The sequence below is a fragment of the Elgaria multicarinata genome, chromosome 8 (assembly GCF_023053635.1).
Source record: "Elgaria multicarinata webbii isolate HBS135686 ecotype San Diego chromosome 8, rElgMul1.1.pri, whole genome shotgun sequence".
Lineage (NCBI taxonomy): Eukaryota > Metazoa > Chordata > Lepidosauria > Squamata > Anguidae > Elgaria > Elgaria multicarinata.
In genome coordinates this window covers 3,316,425-3,332,729 of record NC_086178.1, presented here as the reverse complement: position 1 = coordinate 3,332,729, position 16,305 = coordinate 3,316,425, and the positions used below count along the sequence as shown (strand labels likewise).

Here is a 16,305-nt window from a genome sequence, read left to right as displayed (position 1 = left end):
TTAGCCTCCTTTTTTTTCCAATTTTTGATCACAGCCGTGCTCACTACAGCCCTACTTAGGAAGAATTAAGCAGTGGTGCAGGGGTCAAACCCAGCCCTCTTGGGGTCCCAATCCAGCCCTCCATGTTCCCCCAGAAGGACACATCTCCTTCCTCTAACCGCACCCCTTGAAATGTTGAAACACCTCTCCCGCGGCTTAGTTACTGCGACAAGACCTTTAAGCTAAAATATGCTATTATGTGTGGTCCCAACCCTTTTGTCCCTTTCATATATTTTTTTTCCGCCTTGGGCCAGTGGGAGTTGCGGTCTGGCGCGCAGGCAAAGCTCCTGCCTCCCGGCCTCCGCCATGGCTCTGCAAACGGCACGCCAATTATCTCCATGATCTCAGGGGTGGTTGGGAGGTGGGCATGCTATTAAATCAGTGTGGGGAAAGCAGACCCCCCCCCCCAGCCAGTGTTAAGCATTCAGCTGGCTGCCTTGGTTCCGAATGGGTTACTTCTTCCTAGCAACCGGGAGGGGGGGGATCTGAAAAGCAGTGACACAGGAGTCTCCGGCTCTGTGGATCCTTCTTGTCGATGTCGGGGCTCGTCTCTTTCCCCTGCCTTTAGCGCAGCTAAGTAACGGTGACGGCATTCAGTGCCTGCCTGCATTAATTATTTCCGGAGGCCCTATTGACTTTCTCGTCCCTCGGGGGAACGTTGTGCGTACAGATCGCGGCGGTGCTGGTTCCGTCTCAGTGCTGAGCGGCGAAGAGAGGACTGCTGATGCGTCAGCTCTTCCCAGAATTTCCCTTCTGTTTCCCTTCATGCCGAGCGCTTAAAAAAAAAAACTCATTAAGCCGATTGTATCCATGGCAGGGAGGGACCAGGTTACCCCGGTAACCACCGCCGGCTGGCTGGCAGGCTAATCCTCGCCGAACGTTACCGCTCAGGTCCGATGAAATTAGCCTGCCGGTGACGTCCGTCCTTGATGAGGTGATGCTGACGCAGCGCCCCGGACAGGGACCTGCGCCCTTAACATTTGTGCTCGTTGACTTGGTGGGACCCTTGCGAGAAATGTGCAGGGATCAGGCCTCCCACGATTGACTCTTGGTGTTCGGAACAAGCTGTACCGGCGGCGGCAGGCAAGGGCTTTAATGCAATGCTGCCGGTACAGCTTGTGCGCTCCGCGCTGAATCCCCCGCACACCCCCAAATGAATTAGAACTCCAGCCTCTTGCTTTTTTTTTATTTTTTTGCCATCTGCCATTGCGGAGCAGAAGGGAACATTTACTCATCTAGAGGATTGCGTCCAGTTCTGGGCTCCACAATTCAAGAAGGACGCAGACAAGCTGGAGCGTGTTCAGAGGAGGGCAACGACGATGATCAGGGGTCTGGAAACAAAGCCCTATGGAATCATAGAATAGTCTAGTTGGAAGGGGCCTCTAAGGACATCGAGTCCAACCCCCTGCTCAATGCAGGAATCCACCCTAAAGCATCCCTGACAGATGGCTGTGCAGCTGCATCTTGAAGGCCTCTAGTGTGGGAGAGCCCACAACCTCCCTAAGTCGTTGGTACCATTGCCATACCATCCTAATGGTCAGGAAGTTTTTCCTGATGTCCAACCGTAATCCAGCCGTGTTCAGAGGAGGGCAACCAGGATGATCAGGGGTCTGGAAACAAACCCCTATGAACTGGGCATGTTTAGCCTGGAGAAGAGAGGATTGAGGGGAGACATGAGAGCACTCTTCAAATACTTGAAACACAGAGGAGGGCCAGGATCTCTTCTCGATCCTTCCAGAGTGCAGGACACGGAATAAGGGGCTGAAGTTACAGGAAATCAGATTCCAGCTGGACATCAGGAAAAACTTCCTGACTGTTAGAGCAGTTCGACAATGGAACCAGTTACCCAGGAAAGTTGTGGGCCTTCAAGAGGCAGCTGGACCACCATCTGTCAGGGATGCTTTAGGGTGGATTCCTGCATTGAGCAGGGGGTTGGACTCGATGGCCTTGTAGGCCCCTTCCAACTGTACCATTCTACCATTCTATGATCTTAGGGCTGTCTATATGGGTTAAAAGTCCCTCTGTGGCTGCATGGTGGCGCTACAACAATGATAGAACACTAGAGTTGGAAGGAGCCTCTAAGGGCATCAAGTCCAACCCCCTGCTCAATGCATGAATCTACCTTAAAGCATACCTGACCAAGGGCTGTCCAGCTGCGTCTTGAAGGCCTCTAGGGTTGGAGGGCCATGGGTTCCGATGTTGTACTGTTCTAACAGTCAGGAAGTTATCAAGCCTGTTTCGTTTCATTGACCACTCATTGGCTGAAACAGATTTTATGTACGAGGATTTTGCTTCTGTTTGCAAAGGCAGACTTGTGCAAATGAGCATTAGTGCAAATCCTCCCTAAAAGTGAAAGAACGTGTACAGAAGTCCACAGAATCCCTGTGACTTGGAAAAAGCCAGCCTGCTGTGCAATTTGCCGGTTGGATTCACAGAAGTCTGAATTAATTTGAATCCATTGCCTCTTCCTCTGGCTTCCAGGCCCCCAATGCTGGTCAGCAGCTGTAGGGAGCCGGATTCCTCCTCCTTGCCCAAGACACTCTGCTTGTGTTTAATGGCCTGTTGGTTTAAACTCACCACTTCACTCAAGCACTCTCAGACAGATGTCTCTCCTATTTCCCACTGCTTCAAGGTCAGCCTGGGTAAATACGAAATAAAATAATCAGTGCTGACAGCAACTCCACTGCGGCGTTATTGGTGGTGGAGGTAAAAGAACGTTTTCAGAAATAAAATAAAAAATAGAGCGAAAAGGGTCATTGTTGTAACCACAGGGGTAAGCCCAGCCCATTGTGGGCCTTCCTATAAAATCATCAAAATGAAGGGCTGCTGATTGAATTCCCCCCCCCCCTTGTGAAATTCACCACTCCATTCACAGGCAGCAATTTGGGAGGGCTGGATTTTCACGCAGACCTTCAAGATAAGAGGGCAAAGTGTTGAAATAAGGGAAAAAACACTGTGGGTTTTAATATTTTGGGGGCTAGCTATATATGGACCCAAAGTTCTAGGCTGGCTGTGCGGTGGCTGCCGTGTCGATTATATGATGCAGCAGCCACCTCGCAACCATCATGGGGCGTTTCATAGAATCATAGAATAGCAGAGTTGGAAGAGGCCTACAAGGCCATCAAGTCCAACCCCCTGCTCAATGCAGGAATCCACCCTAAAGCATCCCTGGCAGATGGTGGTCCAGCTGCCTCTTGAAGGCCTCTGGAAGAGCCCACCACCTCCCTAGGTAACTAGTTCCATTGTCGTACTGCTCTAACAGTCAGGAAGTTTTTCCTGATGTCCAGCTGGAATCTGGTTTCCTTTAACTTGAGCCCGTTATTCCGTGTCCTGCACTCTGGGAGGATCGAGAAGAGATCCTGGCCCTCCTCTGTGTGACAACCTTTCAAGTATTTGAAGAGTGCTCTCAGGTCTCCCCTCAATCTTCTCTTCTCCAGGCTCAACATGCCCAGTTCTTTCAGTCTCTCTTCATAGGGCTTTGTTTCCAGACCCCTGATCATCCTGGTTGCCCTCCTCTGAACACGCTCCAGCTTGTCTGCGTCCTTCTTGAATTGTGGAGCCCAGAACTGGATGCAATACTCTAGATGAGGCCTAACCAGGGCCGAATAGAGAGGAACCAGGACCTCCCGTGATTTGGAAGCTCTACTTCTATTAATGCAGCCCAAAATAGCATTGGCCTTTCTTGCAGCCATATCGCACCGTTGGCTCATATTCAGCTTGCGATCTACAACAATTCCAAGATGCTATGAAGCCGTGAAGCAAAAAAGTTGGGGAATTACCCCAACTTTTTTCTCCGGGACGAGGTGCGTATGGCACATCCACCATCTATCCTCGCTCCGGAGTTGAAGCGGAGGTGTGGTTGGGTGGATAGTGACCCCTGATTGGTCGCTGTCTGCCAGGGCAGGGGGTGGACCCAGCTGCCGGAAACCCCACACTTTTGCTGCAGCATCAGGAATAGCCGCTGGCTCCCTGGCGTGGTGGCAACTCACCACCGTATCAGCAGCCCCAGGTTTTAATGTTGTCTTCTTCTCAGTCTATGAGCCTCGTGTGGCGCAGAACGGTAAAGCAGCAGTTTCTGCAGCCGAAACTCTCCCCACGGCCTGAGTTCGATCCCAGCGGAAGCTGGTTTCAGGTAGCTGGCTCGGGTCGACTCAGCCTTCCATCCTCCTTAGGTCAGTAAAATGAGTACCCAGTTAGCTGGGGGAAAGGTAATAACGACCGGGGAAGGCAACTGCAAACCACCCCGCTATAAGGCCTGCCAAGAAAACGTCAGCGAAAGCTGGCGTCCCTCCAAGAGTCAGTACTGACTCAGTGCTTGCACGAGAGGTTCCTTTCCTTCCTTTTCTTCTCATTCTAACTTTGTAAGCCTCCCTAGATACTTGTTTAAGGGGGAAGAGTTAAATGTAATATATATACCCCAGCTATTGAAGCCAGTGTAAGCCCCATTACCCAACTGCACTGCAAAGTTTTTTGTGAACCGCAAAGAGAGCTCCAGCTATTGGGCAGTATAGAAATGTAATAAATAAATAAATAAATAAACAAACGTGGGCCTGGGCCTGAGAGTTTAAATTCATCTTCACCTTACACTTCAAAAACAGGAGTTTGATCCTTAAAGGTGGTGAAATTAATCATAGAATCGAGTCCAACCCCTGGCTCAATGCAGGAATCCACCTTAAAAGCATACCTGACAGGTGGTTGTCCAGTGGTAGGGTGGCCATATGAAAAGGAGGACAGGGCTCCTGTATCTTTAACAGTTGTATTGAAAAGGGAATTTCAGCAGGTGTCATTGGTATGCAGGCAGCACCTGGTGAAATTCCCTCTTCATCACAAGGAGTATAGCTTGAGTGACCAGATACAAAAGAGGGCAGGGCTCTTGCAGCTTTAACTGTTGTGAGGAAGAGGGAATTTCACCAGGTGCTGCATGCATTCAAAGGACACCTGCTGAAATTTCATTTTCAATACAACTGTTAAAGATACAGGAGCCCTGTCCTCCTTTTCCTATGGCCACCCTATCCAGTGGCCAGTGGCCTACCAGTGTCAATGGTCCATATAAAAGGCAGCTGGACCTTTAATTGAAGTTCACCGCCTTTCAATTTTTGGCACGAAAGGTTTAAAATGAGCAGAATGGCCTGTGTAGAGTGCTTATTATTTGAACGGATTCTTATATGGGCAGGCTTTTAAAGAGAGGACCTTACGTTCTATTTGTATTTAGGGAGAAGAACACAGTTATTTTTAGCTCTGTGTATGTGCATAGATATAGTACTAACAGTAGGCTCATGCTCCAAGTCTAAATCTTTGTGTTGGCAAAATGGCACCATCCATGTCCAAGAGGAGGGCAAAGGCAGGCTCAGGAGAACGCCAAAGTTTGCAGAAGTACAAAAAATAATTAGCAATTAACCCCAAGCAACCCTACAAGTGTGTGTGTGTGGGGGGGGGGGGTGCTGGCCCAATGAGAACTGAGCGTGCTCAGAGCCAATGGAATTCTGGGTAGCCATGCTCTTGGGAAGAGGCTGAGTAGCTGCTTCTGTTATAGAATCATGGAATTATAGAATAGTAGAGTTGGAAGGGGCCTCTAAGGCCATCAAATCCAAACCCCTGCTCAATGCAGGAATCCACCTTAAAGCATCCCTGACAGATGGCTGCCCAGCTGCCTTTAGGGTGGGAGAGCCCACCACCTCCCTAGGTCATTGGTTCCATTGTCGTAGTGCTCTAACAGTCAGGAAGTTTTTCCTGATGTCCAGCCGGAATCTGGAAAAACTTCCTGGCTGTTAGAGCAGTATGACAATGGAACCAATTACTTAGAAGGTCGTGGGCTCTCCCACATGAGAGGCATTCAAGAGGCAGCTGGACATGAAACACTAAAGTGTCTCTTTAGGACTACACATGTCTTTAAGCCAAGGTTGCAGAGGTAGATTGTTTTAGGACTTGCCTGAGACCTTCGCAGCCTCACGGCCGGCAAGCTGCTCCCTGCAAAACAGACACAATACCGTGGACGTTCCACATTACTTGGCCACTGGATAGGGTGACCCTATGAAAAGGAGGACATGGCTCCTGTATCTTTAATAGTTGCATAGAAAGGGGGATTTCAGCAGGTGTCATTTGTATATATGGAGAACCTGGTGAAATTCCCTCTTCATCACAACAGTTAAAGCTGCAGGAGCTATACTAGAGTGACCAGATTTAAAAGAGGGCAGTGCACCTGCAGTTTTAACTGTTGTGATGAAGAGGGAATTTCACCAGGTTCTCCATATATACAAATGGCACCTGCTAAAATTCCCTTTTCAATACAACTGTTAAAGACACAGGAGCCTGTCCTCCTTTTCATAGGGTCACCCTAACACTAGATTGGGGGCCAAGATTTCGACCTAGTCAAAATGGCCATCTACAGTGCCAAAATCAAACCCCACAACTATTCACCTTTGCTCGAAATTCCAGTTACTGCCACCTCCCCACACTTTTCTGGCTCCTGTTGTATAGTCTGCAACTCCCCCGTACCCACTCTTCTCTTTGACTGGCAGTTCGTAAGAGGATTTTGAAAAATGAGCATAAAAATAGGATTTCCTCATCTTTGTGCATTGGGGCAGGGGCGCAGGACTTCCGAAGCCTTCCCCCACCCCCACCCCCGGGCAACAATTATATGGTGATAATCTATCCTGCATTCCCAACCCCCAATCTGAAAATGCCTCTCCTGAGGCTGAGTTACTGGCAGCAAGTGCTTCAAGCGAAAGGATGCTGGTATTTTTGATAGTTTGGCTCCGCCCACTTTGCCTTTGACCCCACCCAAGGCTGAAATGCGCCCCCCCCCAAAAAAATGTGTCTTTGAAATGAAATTTGGTAGGGTGACCCTATGAAAAGGAGGACAGGGCTCCTGTATCTTTAACAGTTGCATAGAAAAGGGGATTTCAGCAGGTGTCATTTGTATATATGGAGAACCTGCCGAAATTCCCTCTTCATCACAACGGTTAAAGCTGCAGCAGCCATACTAGAGTGACCAGATTTAAAAGAGGGCAGGGCTCCTGCAGCTTTAACTGGTGTGATGAAGAGGAAATTTATTTATTTATTTATTTATTTATTACATTTCTATACCGCCCAATAGCCGGAGCTCTCTGGGCGGTTCACAAAAATTAAAATCATTCAAAGTATAAAACAGCAGTATAAAACCATAATGTAAAATACAATATAAAAGCTCAATCAGATAAAAAGAGCAGCAATGCAAAATTAAAAATTTAAAACACCAAGTTAAAATGTATTTATAGACTGTTAAAATGCTGGGAGAATGAAAAGTTCTTCACCTGGCGTCTAAAAGCATATAATGTAGGTGCCAAGCAAATCTCCTTAGGGAGCTCATTCCACAGCCGGGGTGCCACAGCAGAGAAGGCCCTGCTCCTGGTAGCCACCTGCCTCACTTCTTTTGGCAGGGGCTCACAGAGAACGACCCTAGAGGATGACCTTAGGGTCCAGGCAGGTACATAAGGGAGGAGGCGTTCCTTCAGATAGCCTGAAATTCCCTTTTCAATACAACTGTTAAAGATACAGGAGCCATATCCTCCTTTCCGTATGGTCAGCCTAAATTTGGGCCTTAGATTGGAAGAGGTTCAGCACCCCTGCATTAGGGGAAAGTGGGGACTTTTCCCTTGTTTCATTTTCCCTGTTGGCCTGGAGATTCTCAACAAAGCAGAGGGCCTGTTCAGAAGACACCTTAAACCATCTCTTTAACCACGGCGGTTAACTCAGAAAGTCAGGCTGTTCAGAAGACAAACCATGGCTTTAACCATGGTGATTAAGGCCTTTTGCTTTATTCACTGTGGTTAAAGCTGTGGTTTAAGGTGTCTTCTGAACACAGCCTGGCTTTTTGGCTTAACCACTGTGGTTTAAGCCCTGGTTAAGGTGTCTTCTGAACACAGCCTGGCTTTCTGGCTTAACCACTGTGGTTTAAGCCATGGCTTAAGGTGTCTTCTGAACACAGCCTGGCTTTCTGGCTTAACCACCGTGGTTAAAGCCCTGGTTTAAGGTGTCTTCTGAACTGGGCCAGAGAATCTCCAGGACAACACCTGGGGATTCGCTACCACAAAGGACCCATGATCCCCATGGCCTGCAGTAAACGAGGGCCTCTTATGTTTAAGCCCACTTTCTCTGAAGAGATTCTTTGTGAGATACTTTGTGGATTTCTCCTAGAGCCTCTGTGTGTGTGTGTGTGTGTGTGTGTGTGTGTGTGTGTGTGTCTTGCCTTCTGTACGTATTCACTCTTTTTTAGTTTCCTCCAATGCTGAGTCACAGAAATGAAAGTAGGGATGGCAACGCTGTCTTTTAGATTTATGGAAAGTTTATGCTTTCCAGAAAACTGCCTTCCACCCCCCTCCGCCCCCAGTTGCACACACACACACACACACACACACTTTTCATGCTTTGCAAAAGTGATCAATCTGCTGTTGAAATAGACAATGGAAATTTTCTATTGAAGGGATCTTATTTAAAGAGGGGAAACGTTAACGTGTTATTCATCAGTGGGAAACTAAGCCGTTTCCTTTTTCGCTCTCCCCGAGGAGGTGAAAAGTGCCTGCTTTGCAAATTGAAGCCCCCCACCCCAGCCCGATACTGACTTCGTTTTGTATTGGGTTGAAAGGAATGTCAGGTGCAAGCCCGGGGTAAAAATTCCACTTGAGACCTTGGAGGGTTTGAGCAGCCAGAGCTCCAAGCTCAGGTTTGGAAAACAGAAGGGTCCCAGGTTCAACCCTTCGGCCACAACCCCAGTCCAAAGGGTCAGGAGCAGGCGATGGGAAAAGCACCCTTTATTCTTATTTATTTATTTACCCTATTTCTTCAATTCTAAGACGCACTTTTTTCCCATATAAACATCTCTAAAAATAGGGTGCGTCTTAGAATCGTGGGTGTGTCTTAGGGTTTTTTTCCTGTTGGTGGTACATGCGTCTTACATTCGATGGCGTCTTACAATCGAAGAAATACGGTATATAGCACCATCAATGTACATGTTGGTGTACGTAGTAAAACTTTCTGCCCGAGGCCCTGCAGTGTCACCCCCAGCCAGGGTCTCGGGCAGTGCTGGGCTACATGGTCTGACCCCGGTCCAACAGGTATGGCTGAAGCCAAGCTCCTCCAGGTTTTCCGAATTCCAGCCTCAAAGCTTGTTCCGACTCGTTTCCGTATCACATGGGGAGTAGCGATATCCCTCACCGGGAAATCCGGCCCTTTTGGGGCTCATCGGAGTTCCGTCGGTCATCCAACTCGAACCGCTGGCTTTTCCTGTGCTCCGGGGACTTTTTACCTTTTTATGCATGTGTGTGTCAGCCATAATTTGCGCAACTAGAGATTTGCAAAAATTACAGCCGCGATTTGCACAAATTGGCCTGTACATCAGTTAAGTAACTTCTTTACCGGTCTTAATTCCTGGCAGTTTGGGACGTGTGCATGTTAAAATTGAGTGTGGTTCCAAAAATGGGAGTCTCAGGCCTCAGCTAGACAAGGGGGGGTCGAAGTAAGGCGATCTTGTGATTTTATGATCGTGAGATCATCGCCCTGGTTCACACGTGGTGTGCGACATCGCGCCCACCATTTTGGTTTTTTTTGTTAAAGTGGACAGAGCGCTCGTGCGCAAATAGTATGTTTTTTTTAAAAAAAAAAAATTCCAGCTCCCTCACCCCAGCCCTCAGTTACTCACAAGGAGCCGGGACAAACTGTGACACCTGGCCACGTGTTCTGCGGTCTCGGAATCATCCCGAGACTGCAGAAGAAGCGGGCTACAACTGTAGGGCGATATCCCAGGAAAAGGGAGGGATCATCCCTCTCTGCTCCCAGGATGCCGTGTGCATCATTTGGATGCACAGGGACAATCCCGGGGCGATCACCGGGATATCGCCCCCATCTAGCTATGGCCTCAGGCATCAGACGAGCGTTTTATTGCACACTCGTTACTGGGCACACATGGATTTTCGCAGGTCCACAACGACGTCTGCATCCCACATGCCTCTGCCCTTCTAGCGTTTTTTGCGCCACAAAAAATGACCCCGGTAAATCGGAATTATTTTTGTGACGAGACTTACCGCTATCCCCTGCTGTGTGCAGGAGAAGCAGCAGGGTCAAAACGGCCCCCTGAATACGCCACGAGCACGTTGTTTACTTCCTCTTTCGAAAGGGACAAAAGCGCAGTCGGAGAAGTGACGGTAAGGAAACGCGATTTCCCCCCGTGTGATGACGCGCTCAGAAATCAAGTTTTACGCTGGAGCCTTTTCACGTTTTAGAACCAATGTTTTCTATGCAAGTTAGCAGCCCTCACCTTGGTGAAACATGCCTGACATTAGAGCTGTGTTTCTCACGGCCCCTTATTATGGGGCCTGGGGCAAAATAAGGGTTCTTCTTAGGGTGCAAAACAACCCTTTTCTGGAATGAATCTCACTCCAGGATTCCCCTATAGTGGAAGAGAAAAGCTAAAGCCACACGCCCTGGCTTGACAAGGAAATAGAAGAACCCCCTCCCTCCCTCCCTCCCTCCCTCCACACACACACACACACACCACTCCATCCTGGAGCTTGTCTGTACGGCTTGTTTAACCTGACTTAAATGCGCATATTCACATTTTAGCACACATGACGCAGCCGTCCCTTCACCGTAGCGCCGGGTTTTTAATGCGATAATGCACATCTTCGCATTCATGATTTACCGCAACTTTTAGATCACGTCCGAGTTTGCACCGCGTTATGGTTATGTGTCTTTGGGGGAGTTAAATTGAATATTGACATGTGGGCGGAGCTTTGAGGATAGGACAACGTGATTGGCCGATTTCCTGATTTTGCACCAAACGGCTGCCTCGTTCCTTTACGCCGGTTTAAGTTTGAATTCTCTGATTCTGCGGAGTTCCGCAAAGAAAGCTACTTAAAACAAATGTTTTTTTTTATTTATTGCATTTCTATACCGCCCAATAGCAGAAGCTGTCTGGGCGGTTCACAAAAACAAAAGTGGGGGAAATGGGCAGCCAGAGGAAGTAGCCGTGTTCTGCTGCCTCGTTCCATTCCTTCCCTCTCCCCTCTCCCGGTTTGTCTGTTATATGAATCTGCGGAGCTCCGCATATAAAATTCACAGCTTTGCTCCTTTCTCCTCCATAGCTCCTTATATGTGATAATGCGCATGTGCGCATTTATAACTCACTATAAAAAAATTCAGGAAATAAGTCAGTGTTGCTGCTGCAGCGGGACGCTCTTTACCTACATTCGAATTAACGAAAATTCAGGTTTATATTTAATGAGGAGCAATCCCGTTGTCGTATAGACGGGGGCCTGGCCTCATTTCCCCTTTGGCCACATACACAGGAAAAGGATTCCTCCCAGTAGAAACAAGGGCTGGCGAGCAGCTGGTTTAGCAAGCGGGGGGGGGGGTGTCAAAGCACCACTGAGCCTTGCTTGGAAGTTTGCTGACCTTGATCCTGTTAAAGAGTAGACACCTGGATTAGATGGACCTTGATAATTTCTTTATTTGTCCTTTGAAATCCTAGTCCTCGTTGTTTCAGAACTTGATCTGGAAAGAGCTGTAGGAATCAGAAAGGGATTTCCAGTACTCAGTATATGGGGCTTCAGTCTAAGACCTCTTCTCCTATCTCGCCTCATGGTCCCTCATCCTCTGTAATTATTATTATTATTATTATTATTATTATTATTATTATTATTATTATTATTTATATAGCACCATCAATGTACATGGTGCTGTACAGAGTAAAACAGTAAATAGCAAGACCCTGCCGCATAGGCTTACAATCTAATAAAATCATAGTAGAACAATAAGGAGGGGAAGAGAATGCAAACAGGCAGAGGGTAGGGTAAGCAGGCACAGGGTAGGGTAAAACTAACAGTATGAAGTCAGAACAAAATCAAGTTTTAAAAGCTTTAGGAAAAAGAAAAGTTTTTAGCTGAGCTTTAAAAGCTGCGGTTGAACTTGTAGTTCTCAAATGTTCTGGAAGAGCGTTCCAGGCATAAGGGGCAGCAGAAGAAAATGGACGAAGCCGAGCAAGGGAAGTAGAGGCCCTTGGGCAGGCGAGAAACATGGCATCAGAGGAGCGAAGAGCACGAGCGGGGCAATAGTGTGAGATGAGAGAGGAGAGATAGGAAGGAGCTAGACAGTGAAAAACTTTGTATGTACACGGATATTTCTAACATGCGCCGTACCACACACCTGGGATAGCCAACAACATTCAATCACAATTCGATAAAAGCAATAAATAAAATCTAAACGAGAACGTTAGGGTTCATATTGAAAAGAAACTACCCCATCCCTCCTTAAGGGAAGGACCAGGGGATCACCTAGGAGGAACCAGGCCGGGGATGTTTGTGTTGGCAAGAGTCCACATGTGCATTCACCGGCTGGCCACATCTGGATGCTTTAGGGTGGATTCCTGCCTTGAGCAGGGGGTTGGACTCGATGGCTTTAGAGGCCCCTTCCAACTCTGCTATTCTATGATTCTATGATTCTATGGATGCTGCCAGGATCTCTTCTTGATCCTCCCAGAGTGCAGGACACGGAAGAACAGGCTCAAGTTAAAGGAAGCCAGATTCCAGCTGGACATCAGGAAAAACTTCCTGACTGTTAGAGCAGTACGACAATGGAACCAGTTACCTAGGGAGGTGGTGGGCTCTCCCACACTAGAGGCCTTCAAGAGGCAGCTGGACAACCATCTGTCAGGGATGCTTTAGGGTGGGTTCCTGCACTGAGCAGGGGGTTGGTCTCAATGGCCTTGTAGGCCCCTTCCAACTCTGCTATTCTATGATTCTATGAATATCCTGCTTGGTTGACAGCGGCGGCAGCAGCCCAGAGATAACAAGAACAGGATACAGGGACTCTTTTATCGCAGAGTTCTACAACGACCACCCCTTCACCGCCCGGCATCCGTTATGCCTCTATTGTCCCACACTCCCGCGCCTTCGTTGCAATGTCCCGTCTGTCTCCTCCTCCCGGCTCTTGCGTAACCCTTTCCCCTTTCCTAGCATCCCTGGCCACAACGCCTCCCGCCGACCGAATCCTTCTGCCGTCATGTTTGGCTCCTTGACAGAAGGTGCTTTGTTCTGCTTTCGTGAGAGATCGATTCTCTTTCTTCTTTTTAAACGCCAGAAGCCCCTGCACTGCTTCTCTTTTAAAAAAGGGGGGGAACACCCTACATTTTTCTTTAATGTGGTTTTATCGCTAGCTTTAAGGCAAGGGTGAGCCAAGTTCACCGCTGCACACGCACAAACACACCCACACACAAACACACCAAAAAAAGTGTTCCTGTGCACAGAAGCGGAGCTGTGTTCTGAAGTTTGATGTCTCCCCCCTGACCGCCTTCCTGGCAAATCGCGTTTTGCAAATGTACTTGTAAATTAAAAAAAGGAGGGAAATTAACCTGGCTTAACCTACGGTTTTTATAGTTCTCCCAAGAGTCCAGACCCAGCATCGAGCTGAATGGCATTTTTTTTGCAAGCGTAGGAAATATAATTTAAGCCTGGAGTTTTAATGTCTGGGACGAATGGCGAATTCTGACGGGGGAAAAGCGAGGTGGACAGATGTCCAGGGTATATATAAGCTTCATCCCACCTACACTTTTATTCTGGTTCTCCCTCGAATTATCCCATACTGTTGTTGTTCTAATTGAGCTCCATCACACCAGCCTCTGCACCTCCGCCCTGCACTAGCGCATGCCCCAGTGGCTGCTCAGCGCTCAAGAAGAACCGTTCTTTCCGCGCTGCAAAATACGTCACCATGAGAGGGGGAAGACCCGCGATCACAGCTGGACATGATGCATATCATCGGAGTCCTTCACCCCGAAAGCAAACTATAACATAGATGTTCTACCGGTTCTGGATGGGATTGCACTCACCCTGAAGGAGCAGGTTCGTAGCTTGGGGGTTCTTTTAGATCCATCATTGTCACTTGAGGCTCAGGTGACCTCAGTGGCACGGAGTGCCTTTTATAAACTCCGGTTGGTGGCCCAGCTACGCCCCTATCTGGACAGGGATAACCTGGCTTCAGTTGTCCATGCTCTGGTAAACTCCAAGTTAGATTACTGCAATGCGCTCTACGTAGGGCTGCCTTTGAAGACAGTTCGGAAGCTGCAGCTCATGCAAAATGCAGCGGCCAGATTGATTTCGAGAACCAGAAGGTGCGACTATGTAACACCTGCTCTGGTCCGCTTGCACTGGCTACCTGTATGTTTCCGAGCCCAATTCAAGGTGCTGGCTTTGACCTATAAAGCCTTACACGGCTTGGGACCACAATACCTGACGGAACGCCTCTCCCGACGTAAATATACCCGGTCACTACATTCAACATCTAAGGTCCTCCTCCGGGTGCCTACTCCGAGAGAGGCTCGGAGTGTGGCAACGAGGGACAGGGCCTTTTCGGTGGTGGCCCCCAGACTGTGGAATGATCTCCCTGACGAGGCTCACCTGGCGCCAACGCTGCTGTCTTTCCGGCGCCAGGTTAAGACTTTCCTCTTTGCCCAGGCATATGGCGGCACATCTTAATCACCCACATGTTTAGTTTTTTAACGGTTTTTAATGCTTTGTGTGTATATGTTCTGTGTTTTAGAATTTTAAATTTTGTATACTCGTTTTTATCTCAATTTTAGAATTTCTGTAAACCGCTCAGAGAGCCCTGGCTATGGGAGCAGTATATAAGTGAAATAAATAAACAAATAAATAAATGTCAAATAAGCCCTTTGCAGGCAATGCACCATGAATGCAGACTGTAAGGCTGGTGTGATAAATCTCTCTCTCTCTCTCTCTAATATTTGGCTGTTGTTGTGTGTGTTGTTTTACTTTCCAGCATTAACTTGTTGTATCACCCAGCAGAAATGTATAAAAGCAAGAGAAGGATTAAATAGGATCCAGGCTACAGACAATATTTATTTATTTATTTATTTATTTATTTATTTATTTATTTATTACATTTATATCCCGCCCTATATCATTAAGATCTCAGGGCGTCGTACAGATAAAAACATACAGTATAAAACAATAAATATGCACAGTTAAAAACAAATTAAACCGTGATCCAAGTTAAAACAATAATTTAAAAGCAGTTAAAACAGTTAAAACAATGTGTTTTTAAGGGAGCTGAAAGAGATTATGTAGGTTTGTAACAATGCAAAAACAAGCTGGATGTATTTGGCAGAGGCCAAAATGGTGATGTGTGGCGCAGAGCGGTAAAGCAGCAGTTTCTGCAGCTGAAACTCTCCCCACGGCCTGAGTTCGATCCCAGCGGAAGCTGGTTTCAGGCAGCCGGTCGACTCAGCCTTCCATCCTCCCGAGGTCGGTAAAATGAGTACCCAGTTAGCTGGGGGAAAGGGAATAACGGCAGGGGAAGGCAACGGCGAACCACCCCGCTATAAGGCCTGCCAAGAAAATGTCAGCGAAAGCTGGCGTCCCTCCAAGAGTCAGTACTGACTCAGTGCTTGCACGAGAGGTTCCTTTCCTTTCGTATACATGTTAGACACAGGAAAACACTCTTTCAAACAGCCTTCAACTTTTGCAGGGTGGGGAAACCTTCACCAACCTTCTGTCACTCTCCTTTGGACTTAGAATTAACCTGAGAACCTACAAAAAGTCATAGTGGATACGACCAAAGTCCTTTCTAGTCTGACCAGAGTGCGTTTGAAGTGGAAAGGTCACCCTGAGGTGACTTCTCCCCCCAGCCTCTATTTTCACATGGTGATATATTTTTTAAATAATTTTATTTCTTATGAATAAAACGTCACTACATTTATTTTTGACATTTTTATCTGCCCTTTCCATATATCCAAGTTGGCAAGCAAACCAAAAAAAAAAAAGGTTAAAGAAAACGTTTAATTATCAATTTAAAGACTCAAAGTAAAAGCTTTCTAACAACACACCTAAGATGTATTAAGAAGCTTGTGCATTTTCTTCCATTTCTCTCCCACTACTTTTTTCTTGAAAAGGCCCTCTTAGTTGGTCTTAAATGTGACATCTGTACAGCTGTGTGGTTGTAAACGGTGTTTGGTGGGACCTTCGTTCTCCTCGGAAAACATCTCAGCAGTTCGCTTTCCTGAAGGACCCCTTGTCCATTCTCAGCAATGTTCCTCTGCCTGGTGCAGCTGCAGGCGAGAATTGGGGTGCTCTCGGCTTGTGAGGAGCTGTGGAGACCCTAGGGGGATCCCTAGAAAACTCTACAACAGCCTTCCCCAATGGGGCATCTCCAGATGTTTTGGACTACTTCTCCCATCAGCCCCAAAGAACATGACCAATCACCAGAGTTGCTGAGGGTTGTAGT

General features: G+C 47.6%; 1 protein-coding gene across 3 annotated transcripts in view; it reads left to right on the top strand.

Annotated features, from left to right (window-relative positions):
• Positions 1 to 16,305, top strand: part of LPP (LIM domain containing preferred translocation partner in lipoma) — a 378,416-nt gene that overhangs the window by 248,089 nt on the left and 114,022 nt on the right. The gene's annotated exons all lie outside the window — the stretch shown is intronic.